General features: G+C 46.0%; 1 protein-coding gene and 1 long non-coding RNA gene across 5 annotated transcripts in view; both read right to left on the bottom strand.

Annotated features, from left to right (window-relative positions):
- The window catches only part of LOC143767158 (uncharacterized), a 32,916-nt gene extending 20,207 nt beyond the window's left edge, over window positions 1–12,709 (bottom strand). For 2 of the 3 annotated variants that reach the window (XM_077255215.1, XM_077255217.1), the window contains exon 1: window positions 12,672–12,695. The gene's annotated coding sequence lies outside the window, so the exon portion shown is untranslated. Of the gene's footprint in view, window positions 1–12,661 lie in introns of all 3 variants that reach the window. The other variant, XM_077255216.1, reaches the window with a different exon arrangement.
- A 2,744-nt stretch (window positions 12,710–15,453) lies between these two features.
- LOC143767193 (uncharacterized) overlaps window positions 15,454–16,792 on the bottom strand; it is a 39,330-nt gene continuing 37,991 nt past the window's right edge. For both annotated transcript variants that reach the window (XR_013213681.1, XR_013213682.1), the window contains 2 exons: window positions 15,863–16,018; window positions 15,454–15,757 (listed from right to left, as the gene is read on the bottom strand). This is a non-coding gene — a long non-coding RNA (uncharacterized LOC143767193). The remainder of the gene's footprint in view (window positions 15,758–15,862; window positions 16,019–16,792) is intronic.

The raw sequence follows: 16,792 nt of genomic DNA, 5'->3' as shown, positions 1-16,792 counted from the left end.
TACGGAATCTATCAGCCGATCTCTTATAACGTTCTTGAGCTGTGGTCAGGGATTCCTTCAGAACCTCCAGATTTTGTCTCATCGCAGTCAGCCTTTCCTCCACTGCCGGAACCGGATAATTGATTGGAGACCTAGGTAAAATACACGGATGATAACCCAGATTGGCAAAGAAAGGTGTAAATTTAGTGGAGGCGCTCTGAGTATTATATGAAAATTCGGCTAACGGCAACAACTCCAACCAATCATCCTGGAGATGGCTGACATAGCATCTTAGATATTGTTCCAGCGTCTGGTTGGTACAGTCAGTCTGACAATTTGTCTGGGGATGGTAAGGAGAAGAGAGACAGACATTAATATTGAGTGCAGAGCAAAACCCCTTCCAGAATCTTGAAGTGAACTGTACTCCACGGTCAGAGATGATCTCATCCAGAACCCTGTGCAACCGAAAGACATTCTGTATAACCAAGTTCACTGTATCTTTAGCTGAGGGGAGGCCGGTGCACGGAACAAAATGAGCAGCTTTAGTCAGGTGATCAACTACCACCATGATTGTATTCATGCCCCCTGATGTAGGCAGCTCCACAATAAAGTCCATTGATATAGACCCCCAAGGGCGGGACGGAACCGGTAATGGTTGTAGAAGACCCGTAGGTGCCACATGAGGAGTCTTGTAATGGGCACATACCTCGCAAGAGAGAACATAGTCCTTGGTATCCTTCAGGCAAGTTGGCCACCAGAAGAATCGGCTCAGGAACTCTTGTGTCTTCTGTACCCCCCTGTGACGAGCCAACTTGGAGTCATGTACCAACTTGAGGATCTGCAGACGGACGACCTCCGGGACGTACATACGTCGATCTCTGAATCACATGCCACCCTTAAAGACAAGATTAATATCCACAGGTGGGTTGGCCAGAAATATATCACCTTCATAGGCCTCCCCGCACTCCTTCCACAAGTCCTGATCGTGGATAACTCCGATGAAATTGGCATCAGATAGAATGGTCTTGGACGGGGCTCCAGGTACGGAATCCGCAGCATGGATTCGGGATAAAGCATCAGCCTTCCCATTACGAGAACCTGGACGGTACGAGATAACAAAGTTAAATTGATTTAAAAATAAGTTCCATCGAGCCTGACGAGGAGAAAGACATCTAGCGGATCTAAGGAACTCTAAATTGCGATGGTCAGTTAGTACTATGATCTGTTGTGCAGCTCCTTGCAGATGATGCCTCCATTCTTTGAAAGCCGCAATAATAGCCAGCAATTCCTTGTCTCCCACGTTGTAATTCTTCTCTGCTGAGGTTAGTCTACGGGAAAAGAAAGCACAAGGATGTAGCAGACCCTTCTCTCCAGTTCTTTGGGAGAGAATAGCCCCCAAAGCATTATCAGAAGCGTCCACCTCCACAATGAAAGGTTGTGCTGGATCTGGGTGTATCAACAGTGGTGCTGATGTGAAACAGATCTTAAGCCGATCAAAAGCTTCTTGAGCCTGTGATGACCACTTAAAGGGCTTTTCCTTCTTTGTCAAGGAAGTAATGGGACGGACAATATCAGAAAAATTTTGAATGAAGCGTCTGTAGAAATTTGCAAAACCAATAAAACGTTGGACCTCCTTAACGTTCTTGGGTACCGGCCAGTCAAGGATAGCCTGAATCTTACCAGATTCCATGTTCAGCCCCTGGGGTGAGATGATATAACCTAAGAACTGTATCTCAGAACGATGGAACTCGCATTTCTCCGGCTTAATATACAGATGGTTCTCTTTCAGACGTCTTAAAACAGTTTTGACATGTTCTTCATGTTCCTGTAGAGAGTCACAAAAGATCAGTATATCGTCCAAATAGATCACTACAAACTGGTCCAACAAATCTCTGAAAATGTCATTATCAAGGTGTTGAAATGTTGCAGGGGCGTTACAAAGCCCGAAGGGCATCACAAGAGATTCAAAGTGTCCATACCGGCATCTGAATGCTGTCTTCCACTCATCCCCTGGACGAATACGCACCAAATTATAAGCCCCACGAAGATCCAGTTTAGGGAACACCTTAGCATGACGGACTCTTTCCAGTAATTCGGGAATCAGAGGCAAAGGGTAACGGTTTCGTAGGTTACCTTATTGAGTTCTCGATAGTCAACACAGGGTCTCAGGGTCCCATCCTTCTTCTTTACAAAAAAGATAGGTGCCCCTGCTGGTGAGGAAGAAGGACGTATGAAGCCTTTGGCCAGATTTTCATCAATATAATCTTTTAAGGCTTGAAGCTCACGTGCCGCCAAAGGGTATACGTTACCAAAAGGAATGGCTGCCCCGGGAAGCAGCTCAATGGGACAGTCATAATGCCTGTGTGGAGGAAGCTGTTCTGCATTCTTCTTGTCACAGAGGTCAGAGAACTCTTTATAAGCTGGAGATAAAGAAAATACCTGTACATGTGGTTCCGTAGTCGTGGACTCAGGGACAGCTTCTGTTAACGCTGAGTTGCTCCTTGTTGGGAAGATAATCTCCTTGGTCTCCCAGTTGATAATTGGGTTCTGAGAACGCAACCAAGGAATGCCTAAAATCACAGGAAAATGAGAAGAAATTAGCAAGAAAGAAAGTTGCTCCTGATGATTAGGCTCCAACAAAATTTCAAGGGGTACGGTCTCCTGATCCACAGGCCCAGATATTAAAGGTGACCCATCCACTGTTTCCCTGGTAATTGGAGAGGCTCTTTGAAGAATTTTAATACCATGTTCCTTGGCAAATGCGATATCCATGAAATTGCCACCTGCACGAGAGTCAATCATAGCTGAACTGGAAATCCACTGTCCTGAACACAGGATCTTAATAGGGAGAGAACAGTGAGAGTTCTTTTCCTTCAGCTCCTTGGGGGGTGAAGTCATAGAAAGTGAATGGAATACAGCGTTTAAAGGCAGGCTACATTCAGAGATGTCAGATTCATCATCACAGTTGTCATACTCCCCTATTGCTGCTAGCACCTTGTTAGGCCGTCTAGGACACTTAGGACAATTGATCAAGAAGTGGTCAGACTGGCCGCAGTAGAAACATAGACTTTCATGAAGGCGATAATCCCGGCGCTCATTGATCTCGCGCCTCTGAACGGAATCAATTTGCATGGGCACCTCCTCCACCTCCCGTGAGGTTTTACCTGCAGGCTCTTTGGAAGGAAGGGAAAAGTTAGAAACACGGTTATATGCAGCAAATTTCTCTTGCCTACGCTCAGTAAGGCGAATGTCTATGCGCACACAATGCTGTATAAATGTCTCTAGCTCTTGTGGTGACTCAGAGCGGGCTAGTTCATCTTTTACAATACTAGACAGACCCCTTTTAAAAATAGGCAATTGTGCATAACTGTCCCAATTGGTATCTACCGCCAATCTCCTGAATTCAGTGGCATACTCAATAACAGAACGTTTAGCCTGGCGTAAAGACAACAAAGCAGATTCAGCGGTTGCACGGCAATTAGGGTCATCAAACATTAATGCCATAGTGGCCAAGAAATCATCCAAGTCATTTAACCGTGGGTCACGAGACTCAATCATCGGATTCGCCCAGGCGAGTGCTCGTGAGGTAAGTAGCATTATTACACACAATACTTTGGATCTATCAGTAGGAAAACGGTCAGCATGCACATCAAAATATAGCATACACTGATTTACAAAGCCACGAAATTTGTCGCGATCACCATTAAATCTGAATGGGGGCAACTTAGGTGGGCTAGCTGGTGGCGGTTGCCCAGAGGGTAAAGTCACTTGTGCAGCTATTTGCGTGCTTATGTCCTGAAAAGCCCGCCCATACTGGGACTCTATGCCAGCAAGTTTGTTTTCCTGGGCTGCCATGCGGTTGCTCAAGTCCTGCAAAGTCAGTCCAAACACTTGTTGATTGAGTTCAAAGCTTCCAAACTTCTTTTGCAGACCTTCCACATCTTTCTGCAGTGATCTAATTATGGAAAACACCTGCTCTAATCTGCTTTCTGCAGTCATTGTTCCAGCAGTCTCCTTTTTTTTTTTTTAGGCTAGAGTATCCTGTAATAATTATAGGGGATAACTCAGGAGACTCTTTGCATGGAACAAGACAACTACAGGACACAGTTTTATAAGTGGTAAAATCTATATTATCACACGGTGATTCAAACAGGTGCAGAGAGAAACTCAAGTCCACAACACTTGGTGCAAATAATAAACGCAGCTTAGCAGTCTTCAGAGAAAAATGCAATCAAGCAGAAAGTCTATGAAGCACAGTTATTCTTGAGGATACTTGACACGAATAAATCCTTGTCTTAGTCCAGACACAGATAGATATGCTTATAGGCAGTTCAAATCATATCTTAGCTCAACCAGGGAGGCCTGGTTAATAGTCTCAGGTTAAAGCAAAGCAGCAGCTTACATGTCCAGCAAATGTGTCACGGGGAGACTAGGTGGGCAAGAGCTAATAACCCGGGCCCCTGCAATTTCCCTCAGACTAGGGAAATCCTGACTGACCCTCTACCTAGAGTTTACACTGATGGTGTGCATGTCTAGGCCTCGACCCTCGCCCTGTCTCCTGTTTCAACCCTAGGCTGAAACCACCGCCCACCACCCAGTGAAAAGATCATACACCAATACCCACAGTTAGAACAGACAAGGATAACGGAAAATATACACCACGCCGCAGTCACTCAGGAATACACTATAAATGTGCAGGGCAAAATAAATACAAATATAGGAAGGAGTAAATAAGACAAAGGGAAATACACCACCAGCAACGATACTCCAACTACTAGCTCACCACTCCAGACCGAGATAACAACGCGCAAGACAGAAGCTATAATTGGTGACGCCCAATGTTCAGGAGAACTATTTAAAGGCAATGGGCATGGCCCAGCCTCCAATCCGAGCATCAGGTAAATTAACCCCGGACCAGCTAGATAAAATCTAGCCGACGCCAATGAGCACATAGTGGTCAAAAGCGGAATTACCGCTGTCTGTCGAACAACCTGGTCTGAACAGCGTCCGACATGACAGTAACCCGCCTTCTACGAGGGACCCCAGGGCCCTCACGGCTTATAGGACCCGGCTTGTCCGGATGGCGACGGTGAAAAAACCTGACCAGCCGATCCGCATGAATGTCCGAGGCTGGTACCCAGGACCTCTCCTCAGGCCCATAACCACGCCAGTGTACCAAGTACTGTAAAGTGCGGCGCACTACACGAGAGTCAACCACCTTGGAGACTTCAAATTCCAAGTTACCATCCACCAAGACTGGAGGTGGCATAGGCGCCGTGTCCACAGAACCCACCACCTTCTTTAAAAGAGGCCTGTGGAACACGTGTATCTTATACAACGTAGGAAGCTCCAATCGGTACGCTACTGTGTTAATGACGGCGGTGACCCTAAATGGACCAATAAACCGTGGACCCAATTTAAGGGATGGTATTTTGAGTCTTATGTTTTTTGTGGATAACCACACCCAGTCATCCGCACTCAGGTCCGGACCTGGCACACGCCTACTGTCAGCCACACGTTTGTACCTAGCACCCACACTCAACAGGCGCTGTTTAACTCTCCTCCAGATTGATGACAATTGTGCTCCTAACTGGTCGTCCTCCGGAACGCCGGAAGGGCCCCTCTGACTCAAAGTACAAAATTGAGGATGTAGCCCGTAAACACAAAAAAACGGAGATTCCCCAGACGACTCCTGACGGTGATTATTGATGGCAAACTCAGCCAAAGGAAGGAAGGTAGACCACTCCTCCTGGTTATCAGAGACAAAGCAGCGTAAGTACTGTTCCAAATTTTGGTTCATACGCTCAGTCTGACCATTTGACTGAGGATGAAACGCCGAAGAATGAGACAACTTGATCCCCAGCCGTGAGCAAAATGCTTTCCAAAATTTTTCCACAAACTGAGTACCCCTATCAGACACGATGTCAGACGGAACCCCATGAAGTCTGACCACCTCCTGCACAAATACCTGAGCCAGAGTCTTAGCGTTAGGCAACGAAGGCAAAGACACAAAGTGCGACATTTTTGAAAACCGATCAACAATCACCAAGATGACCGTGTTCCCAGCTGAGGAGGGCAAATCAGTGATGAAATCCATGGAGATTTCCATCCATGGCTTACTAGGTACCTCAAGAGGAAGTAGTGTGCCAACAGGACGGGAGCGGGGAGTCTTAGCCCTAGCGCACGTGGTACAAGCTGACACGTATGAGACCACGTCCTGTCAGATCTTGGGCCACCAAAACCGACGTGACACCAACTCCAAGGTACCTCTAACCCCTGGGTGACCAGCCAGGACAGCATCATGATGTTCCGCCAAAACCTTTAAGCGGAGATGAAGCGGTACAAAAGATTTGTTGATGGGAAGCTCAGATGGTACCTCCTCCTGAGCCTCGGCAATCTCAGCCTCAACCTCGGTAGTGAGAGCCGAAACCACAACACCCTTTTGGAGGATGGGTACTGGATCTTCCCGAGGTTCTTCCCCCGGAAAACACCTGGACAGAGCATCCGCCTTAGTGTTTTTAGACCCCGGTCTGTAAGTGACCACAAAATTGAACCGCATGAAAAACAATGCCCAGCGAGCCTGCCTGGGGGACAGACGCTTGGCTGACTCCAAATACAGCAGATTCTTATGATCGGTAATAACAGTAACCTGATGTACCGACCCCTCCAAGAAGTGTCGCCATTCCTCAAAGGCCAACTTGATTGCCAACAACTCCCTGTTGCCGATATCGTAGTTACGTTCGGCGGACGACAGTTTCTTGGAAAAATAGGCGCATGGACGAAAATCACCCAAAGATGAGCCTTGTGATAGTACCGCCCCCACACCAACCTCAGACGCATCGACTTCCACAACAAAAGGTTTTGATACGTCTGGCTGCACAAGAATGGGGGCTGAAACAAAACTGTTCTTAAGAAATTCAAATGCGCGCACAGCAGCCTCAGGCCAAACGGAGAAATTGGTACCCTTTTTATTCATGTCAGTTAGCGGTTTAGCAATGATGGAAAAATCCTTGATTAATTTCCTATAGTAGTTAGAAAACCGAAGGAACCGCTGAAGTGCTTTCAGGTTATCAGGCCGTTCCCAATGCAGCACCGCTTGCACCTTAGCGGCGTCCATTTTAAAACCAGAAGCAGACACAATATAACCCAAGAAAGGCAACTCTTGAACAGAAAATACACATTTCTCAAGTTTAGCATACAGCTTATTCTCTCTGAGAAGCTGTAACACCTGCCTGACATGATCTAAATGAGTATCACGGTCGCAAGAATATATGAGAATGTCATCTAGGTACACGATAACGAATTTCCCCAAAACATGCGAAAACACATCATTAATGAAATGTTGGAACACTGCAGGTGCGTTAGTCAACCCAAATGGCATCACCAAATTTTCAAAATGACCCTCAGGGGTATTAAAAGCCGTCTTCCACTCATCACCTTGACGGACTCTTATGAGGTTGTACGCCCCCCTGAGGTCAAGCTTGGTAAACCACTTAGCACCTGCCACCTGGTTGAACAAATCTGGTATTAGTGGCATAGGGTATGGGTCACGAACCGTAATCTGGTTCAATTCCCTGAAATCCAAACACGGGCGTAATCCGCCATCTTTCTTCTTCACGAAGAAGAACCCTGCTGCCACAGGCGAGGATGAAGGCCTGATGTGCCCTTTGCTCAAACTTTCAGCAATGTAATCCTTTAATGCTTGTCTCTCCGGACCGGAGATGTTAAACATCCCTGCTTTAGGCAATTTGGCCCCTGGTTTAAATCTGATAGTACAGTCATAGGGGCGATGTGGCGGCAACTCTGAACAACCCATCTCAGAGAACACATCCACAAAATCCAGAAGTGACTCCGGAACGCTTGAAGTCACAGCAGACACACATGTGGCCAGGCAATTCTCCTGGCAGAATTCGCTCCACTGAATTATGTCCTGAGTTTTCCAGTCAATTACCGGGTTGTGCATAGACAACCATGGAAAACCCAAAACCACCTGAGCAGGAAGATTCCTGAGCACCTTACATGTAACCTGCTCGGAATGTAGAACCCCAATGTGGAGTTTCACCTCAGCCACAAACTCAGTAATCTCCCCCTGAGAGAGAGGAGCAGCATTGATGGTGACCACGCGGATAGGATGAGGCAGTTTTTCAATCCTAAAACCTGCTGTGCGCGCAAACTCCTCATCAATGAGATTTGTGGCTGAACCACTATCCACAAACACAGTAATTGGAAGCTCACTGCCAGCGATTATAACCTTAGCAGGGAGCATGCATTGAGAAACCACCATGGAGGATATACATAAGCTCAGATTGGTCTCCTCCACACCCTCTGAGCTTAGAAGTTTTCCGCCGTTGCGTTTTTCTTAGACAGTAGAGGACAGATGTTAATAAAATGACCAGTCTTACTGCAGTAAAAACAGGCTCCCTGCTTCCTGAGCTCAGGGGCTCGACGCTTCACATGTGACACCCCTGCGATTTGCATAGGCTCCGTGGGCTCACCTGCAGCAACCACACGTGAACCTAAACCCTCTCCCATAGGCGGTGTCTCATGCTCCCCCTGACGCAAACGGCGATCAATGTGGACAACCAGACTCATAGCGGAATCTAGAGAAGTAGGAGTCTCGTACATCAGAAGGGCTTATTTAACCCTTCCAGAAACCCCATGAATAAGTTGACTCCGCAGCGCTTGATAATTCCACTGTGTATCGATTGCCCAGCGACGAAATTCAGAACAGTAATCCTCTGCTACTCGCTCCCCCTGGCGAATAGTGCGTATCTTAGATTCTGCTAGAGCCATTCTGTCTGGCTCATCGTAAATATTTCCAAGAAAGGAAAAAAAACTCTCCAAAGAGTCAAATGCAGCAGAATCAGATGGCAAAGAAAACGCCCATGCTTGGGGATCCCCGCTTAACAATGACAACACCAGGCCCACACGCTGAGCCTCATTACCTGAGGAGATCGGGCGCATACGGAAATATAGTTTGCAAGCTTCACGAAAAGAAACAAATTTACTGCGTTCCCCAGCAAATTTTTCAGGCAAAGGAAACTTAGGCTCAGCAACTCTACCTGTCGCTCCAGCTTGCACATTAGATACTGCTAGTCCCTGTTGCTGTACTGCCCCCCTCAACTCAGTGACCTGTAGGGACAGCGCCTCCAACTGGCGGGTTATGGAAGTCATGGGATCCATGACAAAACAAAAAAAAGGAAACCCCCTTATTTTATTTATTTATTTTTTTAAAGGCCGATTATAAAGTCACGGGGAGACTAGGTGGGCAAGAGCTAATAACCCGGGCCCCTGCAATTTCCCTCAGACTAGGGAAATCCTGACTGACCCTCTACCTAGAGTTTACACTGATGGTGTGCATGTCTAGGCCTCGACCCTCGCCCTGTCTCCTGTTTCAACCCTAGGCTGAAACCACCGCCCACCACCCAGTGAAAAGATCATACACCAATACCCACAGTTAGAACAGACAAGGATAACGGAAAATATACACCACGCCGCAGTCACTCAGGAATACACTATAAATGCGCAGGGCAAAATAAATACAAATATAGGAAGGAGTAAATAAGACAAAGGGAAATACACCGCCAGCAACAATACTCCAACTACTAGCTCACCACTCCAGACCGAGATAACAACGTGCAAGATAGAAGCTATAATTGGCGACGCCCAATGATCAGGAGAACTATTTAAAGGCAATGGGCATGGCCCAGCCTCCAATCCGAGCATCAGGTAAATTAACCCCGGACCAGCTAGATAAAATCTAGCCGACGCCAATGAGCACATAGTGGTCAAAAGTGGAATTACCGCTGTCTGTCGAACGACCTGGTCTGAACAGCGTCTGACATGACAAAATGCAGATGAAGTAAACATGAGCAGCAGATTTGTGTATGCAGCAGGAACTCAGAGCAGAGTAGCAGGATCACCACACAGGTTCACAGGAGCAGGTGTATAGCCAGGGAGTAATCAGAGGTCAGGAGCTGGATGCAAGGCAGAATACTCTAGCACAGGCTGAAGGCTGGGGTGGAGTTTTATAGCAGGAGGCACAGTGCACATGAGACCAAATACGCCATCTTGGAAGAGGGCAGTAATGCACAAAAGGTAAAAAATGTTCAGAGTCCTGACACAAGTGCAGCACCATATTTCACACTTACCACACAGGAAATAGGCTTGTTGTCACGGGTTTACTACGACAGAGAGGAGCCAGAAGACCGCAGCGTCTGATTTCTCATTCTCCTGCACTGATTACAAGCACTTCACCTTCATATTAAATAGTGCAGTGCAGGGCTTAATCTGCTCAGTTGAGAGCTCCTGGAACATTAAGGCTCCCAGCTGTGCTCTGTTAGCCACTCCGATTTCCTATATGGGTCCTGGCTAGCACTCATTGTCAGAGTTAACTTATGCAGCATGGCTGGAGGCTGTTGTTGGTTATTATAGAAGGCAGTCAGTGGATTTATTTGTGACTGTTGCTAGTTTTTGAGTGTGTGATAATTCCCTTTCTTCTCCTACTTTGGTTTAACCCCATCCTTCACTCCCCTGTGCATTTTGTTACCCCTGTTCGTATTACCTTGTTAGTCTGGTTGGTGTACTATGGTACACTACTACTCCCCTCTTCCCTGGGTGAGGAAAGGGTAAAGACTAAGCACAGATTCAGGAGCTAAAGCAAAGTAAGTGGCCCCGATGTCTTCACCATCAGAAGTAGCATTAAGAACAGGGAAGGAGCCCCTGGTACCGGGACACACGACAATAGAGTCGTGACACTTGTGTGCTTTCAAAGCTACAAACCTCCTGCCTTAAAAATAAGGTCTAGTACAAATAGGTAACTAAAACTAAAGACGAACATTGGGTTGCATATTGTTATACTAGTCAAGGCTTAAGGCCCCGTCTCACATAGCGAGATCGCTAGCGAGATCGCTGCTGAGTCACAAGTTTTGTGACGCAACAGCGACCTCAGTAGCGATCTCGCTATGTGTGACACGTACCAGCGATCAGGCCCCTGCTGTGAGATCGCTGGTCGTGTCAGAATGGCCTGGACCTTTTTTTGGTCGTTGAGGTCCCGCTGACATCGCTGAATCGGTGTGTGTGACACCGATCCAGCGATGTCTTCACTGGTAACCAGGGTAAACATCGGGTTACTAAGCGCAGGGCCGCGCTTAGTAACCCGATGTTTACCCTGGTTACCAAAAAAAACAAACAGTACATACTCGCCTTTCGGTGTCCGTCAGGTCCCTTGCCGTCCGCTTCCTGCTCTGAGTGCCGCCGTACAGTGAGAGCGCAGCACAGCAGTGACGTCACCGCTGCGCTCTGCTCTCACTGTACGGCGGCTCAGTCAGAGCAGGAAGCAGACGGCAAGGGACCTGACGGACACCGAAAGGCGAGTATGTACTGTTTGTTTTTTTTGGTAACCAGGGTAAACATCGGATTACTAAGCGCGGCCCTGCGCTTAGTAACCCGATGTTTACCCTGGTTACCCGGGTGCTGCAGGGGGACTTCGGCATCGTTGAAGACAGTTTCAACGATGCCGAAGTCGTTCCCCTGATCGTTGGTCGCTGGAGAGAGCTGTCTGTGTGACAGCTCCCCAGCGACTTACCAACGATCACGGCCAGGTCGTATCGCTGGTCGTGATCGTTGGTAAGTCGCTATGTGAGACGGGGGCTTTAGTCTTTAGAGTAGATATGGTGGTGTCAAGAAGTCATGTAGAGTATTGTGTAGGTTCACGTACAACCTCCCCTTGCCATCCCTCAAGTGTTTCAAGGGATCAGACATTCACATAGGTCATTTGGTAATATTATGGCAGGCAATCAAACTTCTATAAATAATAACATATGCAGATCTGGATAAATACTTGAAATGGAAAGCAGGATATCAGGCATGAGGAGTGGCTAGCACATTCAAGCATATGCACGGGGAGCTCAGCAAGCTTCAGGCCGGGGTCACACTAGCAGTATTTGGTCAGTATTTTACATCAGTATTTGTAGCCAAAACCAGGAGTGGGTGATAAATGCAGAAGTGGTGCATATGTTTCTATTATACTTTTCCTCTAATTGTTCCAGTCCTGGTTTTGGCTACAAATATTGATGTAAAATACTGACCAAATACTGATAGTGTGACCCCGACCTCATAGTACAAGAACTGCTACACTGTATATTACACAAATATATAACACTGATGACATAGAATAACGTAATGAACAAGTAAAGCAATGCCAGCATCTAAAAAGCCACAGATGCACCTTATGAATGTGTGTGTATATAACACACATATAAATATATCACCAACACACACACACACACACACACACACACACACACACATATATATATATATATATATATATATATATATATATATAAATAAAACACACACATCACAAACACATGCACACATATCACAGACACATATAACACATTATATATCACAAACACGTATAACACACATACACACACATATACTGTATATAAGATCACACACATATATATATACACACACACACATTTCGCCTTTCCAAACAAAAGGGTAAATGTGTATGTATAGCCGTATGCCTGCCTATATATAAGCATATAGATGACACATGACTCCATACACAGCTCCTACAGGCACACATATAGCTATAGGAGCACCAGGTACGCTGCCTATCCTCCCTACATATGTGACAACGAGCAGAACACGTCCCCACATCACTAACTTGTCTGCACCTTCTGATCCCACCGGCTGAAGGACCTTTGATGATGTCACAGTCATGTGATCAGTCACACAGGAGGAATGAAGCCCTGGATAAGGCTAAAAGACAGGAAATAGCTTGAGCGGAGGGCCCCCTAGTGGTGAAGTTTAGTACACCTCAGACACTAGTTCCTAGCTTCTCACTTTATACGGAACTTACCCAGATGTTAGCGGATGGTCACAAGTGCTTAGCACTCTGGAGTAGAGGCAGCGTTGGACTGGAGCACCTTGGGCCCACCAGAGAAAATCCTTCCTGGGGCCCACTGTGTAGCTACATAGAAATAAATACAAGACCGCCAATTGTGTGCTAAAACACGCTAATATTGTGACGCAATATAAGAACACAATAGTTCACGTTTATCAAAAATGGCGTCATTTTAGCCAAATCTTTTGTGCTCTTCAGCTCCACCATTCCATATTTATCAAATGTCGCCCCAATGATACATTTGGTGCAAATTATGTCAGCGCAACATTTTAAGCACGGCAGTACACTTGTCAAAGTTAAAAAAAGAGCTGGCGTCCAGCATGTCAAACGTTGCATAATTATATAATTTTGTACAAATTGCAACTTTTTATGCATATTGCTTCCCAATTTACATGACACCCAGGGAGGCTATACGTACCATGGGTATTCTAAGGTAGTTCCATACTTGGGTACTGCCCTTGTTAGGGCGGGAGTCTCTCACAGTGGGCACGACAGGGAAGTCAGACCCCATTATTCTCCCCCCTATTTGCTCTCGCATACCTTCGGTCTTACAAGCGTGAGATGGATCTCAGAAACTAAGAAGTAACAACTTGGTGAGACCTGTATCCATTTTTTTATGTGCACTGGTGTTATTTGAGCACTTTATATTTATGTATATTTGTCTGTGGCCAAAGGAGTTTTAATATTGTAAAAGCTAAGTTTTATATATAAGTTGACTATGCTGGTTTGGCCACTGCCAAACCGGTCATGCTGAAGGATGTTGCAGGAAGCAGATCGCTCTCCACGGCATCTCCAGACTCTGTCACGTCTGTCACATGTGCTTAGTGTGAACCTGCTTTCATCTGTGAAGAGCACAGGGCGCCAGTGGTGAATTTGCCAATTCTGGTGTTCTGTGGCAAATGCCAAGCGTCCTGCACGGTGTTGGGCTGTGAGCACAACCCCCATCTGTGGATGTCGGGCACTCAGACCATCCTCATGGAGTCGGTTTCTAACCATTTGTGCAGACACATGCACATTTGTGGCCTCCTGGAGGTCATTTTGCAGGGCTCTGGCAGTGCTCCTCCTGTTCCTCCTTGCACAAAGGCTGAAGTTGCGGTCCTGCTGCTGGGTTGTGGCCCTCCTACGCCCCCTGCACGTCTCCTGGTGTACTGGCCTATTTCCTGGTAGCGCCTCCAGCCTCTGGACACTACGCTGACAGACACAGCAAACCTTCTTGCCACAGCTCGCATTGATGCGCCATCCTGGATGAGCTGCACTACCTGAGCCACTTGTGTGTGTTGTAGAGTTTGTCTCATGCTACCACGAGTGTGAAAGCACAACCAACATTCAAAAGTGACCAAAACATCAGTCAGAAAGCATTGGTACTGAGATGTGGTCTGTGGTCCCCACCTGCAGAACCACTCCATTATTGAGTGTGTCTTGATAATTGCCAATAATTTCCATCTGTTGTCCATTCCATTTGCACAACAGCATGTGAAATTGATTGTCAGACAGTGTTGCTTCGTAAGTGCACAGTTTGATTTCACAAAAGATTCATTTACTTGGAGTTATATTTTGTTGTTTAAATGTGCCCTTTATTTTTTTGAGCAGTGTACTACTTCTGGATCACATTAATTCTTCTCATCAAAATACCAAAGTTGAGTGCCAAGTTTCATTATATTATAACTGGTTTGGTACCCTACTTGTGCACCTACACAGTTGTGCCACGGTTTCTCTCATTTTACATCTTTGGTGCCAACTGTGCAGTATGGAGAGGAAGTTATGATCATGTGGAGATGGTTTGATGATGACACTTGGTCATTTATTACAAATTCAAGGCAAATTATACGGCATGCATGCCACAGCACTCTGCAACAACAGAGCATAATAACTACTTTTGCACTTAGTGAGACTTTCATTTGTGTTGCAACAGGACAATGACCTAAAAGACCTCAAGGTTATGCAACGAAGGAGTGGGATCGAAGGAGAGCTGCATCAGATGGCATGATGTCCACAATCACCAACTTTAACCCAATAGAGTTAATAAACCGCAGAGTGAAGGCAAAGCATCCATCAAGTGCTCAGCACCGATGGGAACTCCTTCAAGATAGTTGGAAGCGAATCTAGGGGACTACCTGATGGAGCTGCCCGAAAGAATTCCAAGGTGTGTAAAGCCATCAGAGTAAAATAGGTTGGGAACTTTAAGGAATCAAAGGTTTAAAGCTTTACTTGTGATTTGTTTTATTTGCCCCTTGCTAGATATCATCTGCATAAGTGAAGGTAGTTGGCATACTCACCAATCACCGTTGTTTCCCAGTTTCAGCGGTGCTCCATCTTTTGCAGCACCACATGCCCACTTTTGTAACCTGTCGGATCACTGTTACTAATTCAAAGTCTATGGGACTCAAAACAAGACTTTCTAGCCTTGTTCCGAGTCTCAAGACTTGAACTGAAAATTCAAAAAGTGACCTCGCATCCACATAGCAATCACTGAGTGATTTATCAGGTCACAAAATAAGTCACATGGTGCCGCAAAGGACGGCAGCGTTGAGGAAACTGGTAGAAGACGGAGACCCTACTACTAATTTCATGACATTAGTCATAGGCTACTCTAACAAAGGGAAAAAAAAACACTAGCTTGGTTCTTCAACACACATTCTGGTTTGTTTCACAAGTGTTTATTTACTGTTTGCTTCCCTATGTGTTCCCTTATAGTTTTGCGGCCTTCAGTCTGAATCTACAATGTACACATTCATAAAAAAAACAAAAGCATCAATAGGTGAGGTCAAACTTTTAACTTGTATTGTACCTCCTGCGAATCCATCTATTCATCCATAGCTTTCCATAGTGATTATGCCCATCACTGCTGACAAATTCCTTTTAATATAAATAATGTCATGTTACGGTGATTGAATATTTCCAGTTCCCTCCCTGTTTTATTAATGAGGAAATCACATAATTTTCAGAAACTCAGAATCCTACCTCTCCAATCACCAGGTAGATGATCTCTAGGGTAAGATTTAGTATTTTGCCTGCAATCTTGTTCCTTTCTATATCCATCTTGTGCTGACTGTGCAAGAAAAGCACCATTGTCCTGCAATGGGGAACACTACTGGGTGGAAACTGTACTGTGGAATCCTGTGGAAATAGGATAGAACAATAACCATCAAACATGGAAAAATATCCCATCTATATTAATGAGTTATCGGATAACACTCAGTGGTGGCATCATGGCTTCACATTGCATATAATGTACTCATCTATGCAGCCACTATCTCACAGCACAGTTCTCAGGTCTTCTGGCTCAGACGACATCTCCAGGGAGACTCTTTCCCTAACGCCACATATGATAGACGCATCAGTCAAAGACCCCAGAATGAGCAAATGTGTACCCCTCTGCATGATAGCATGCCTGTGAAGAACAAACTCTGCAAATACTGTACATATTACAATTCTCCAGAAGTCTAAGGTGTTGTCGGGTGAAAACAAGTAATCATCTGTAGGTGTCCAATAAACGGACCCTACAGATTGGCAGAAACTTTTATTCTGATTACAAGATGGTGCAGCAGGTCAGTCGCTGTCGCTCCATTTATTCTGAGTGGGACTGTTGCAAAAACCTGAGGGTGACGCTCAGCAGCCCCATAGGGAATGAACTGACTGGTTGTTGAGCATGTGTATTGCTGTTCTATTCTAACAGGGATAAAAGTTCCCTGATCTATTGGCTAACGAGGGTCCGAGCGGTGGGATAAGCGCTGATCAGCAAGTTATCACCTACACTGTGGATGGGACAGAACAACCCCATTAGTTCTCGATAAAGTCCTCCAAATCTAAGAAGACTATAAACCCAGCGCCCCGAGCAGCCCACCTTCTGTGTCCGCCGGTCGCCCAGGACCACTGTTCTTAGTGGCAATG

Source organism: Ranitomeya variabilis, chromosome 4 (assembly GCF_051348905.1).
Source record: "Ranitomeya variabilis isolate aRanVar5 chromosome 4, aRanVar5.hap1, whole genome shotgun sequence".
Classification (NCBI taxonomy): Eukaryota; Metazoa; Chordata; class Amphibia; order Anura; family Dendrobatidae; genus Ranitomeya; species Ranitomeya variabilis.
The sequence above is the reverse complement of the archived record's forward strand: the minus strand, read 5'-3'. Positions and strand labels throughout refer to the sequence as shown.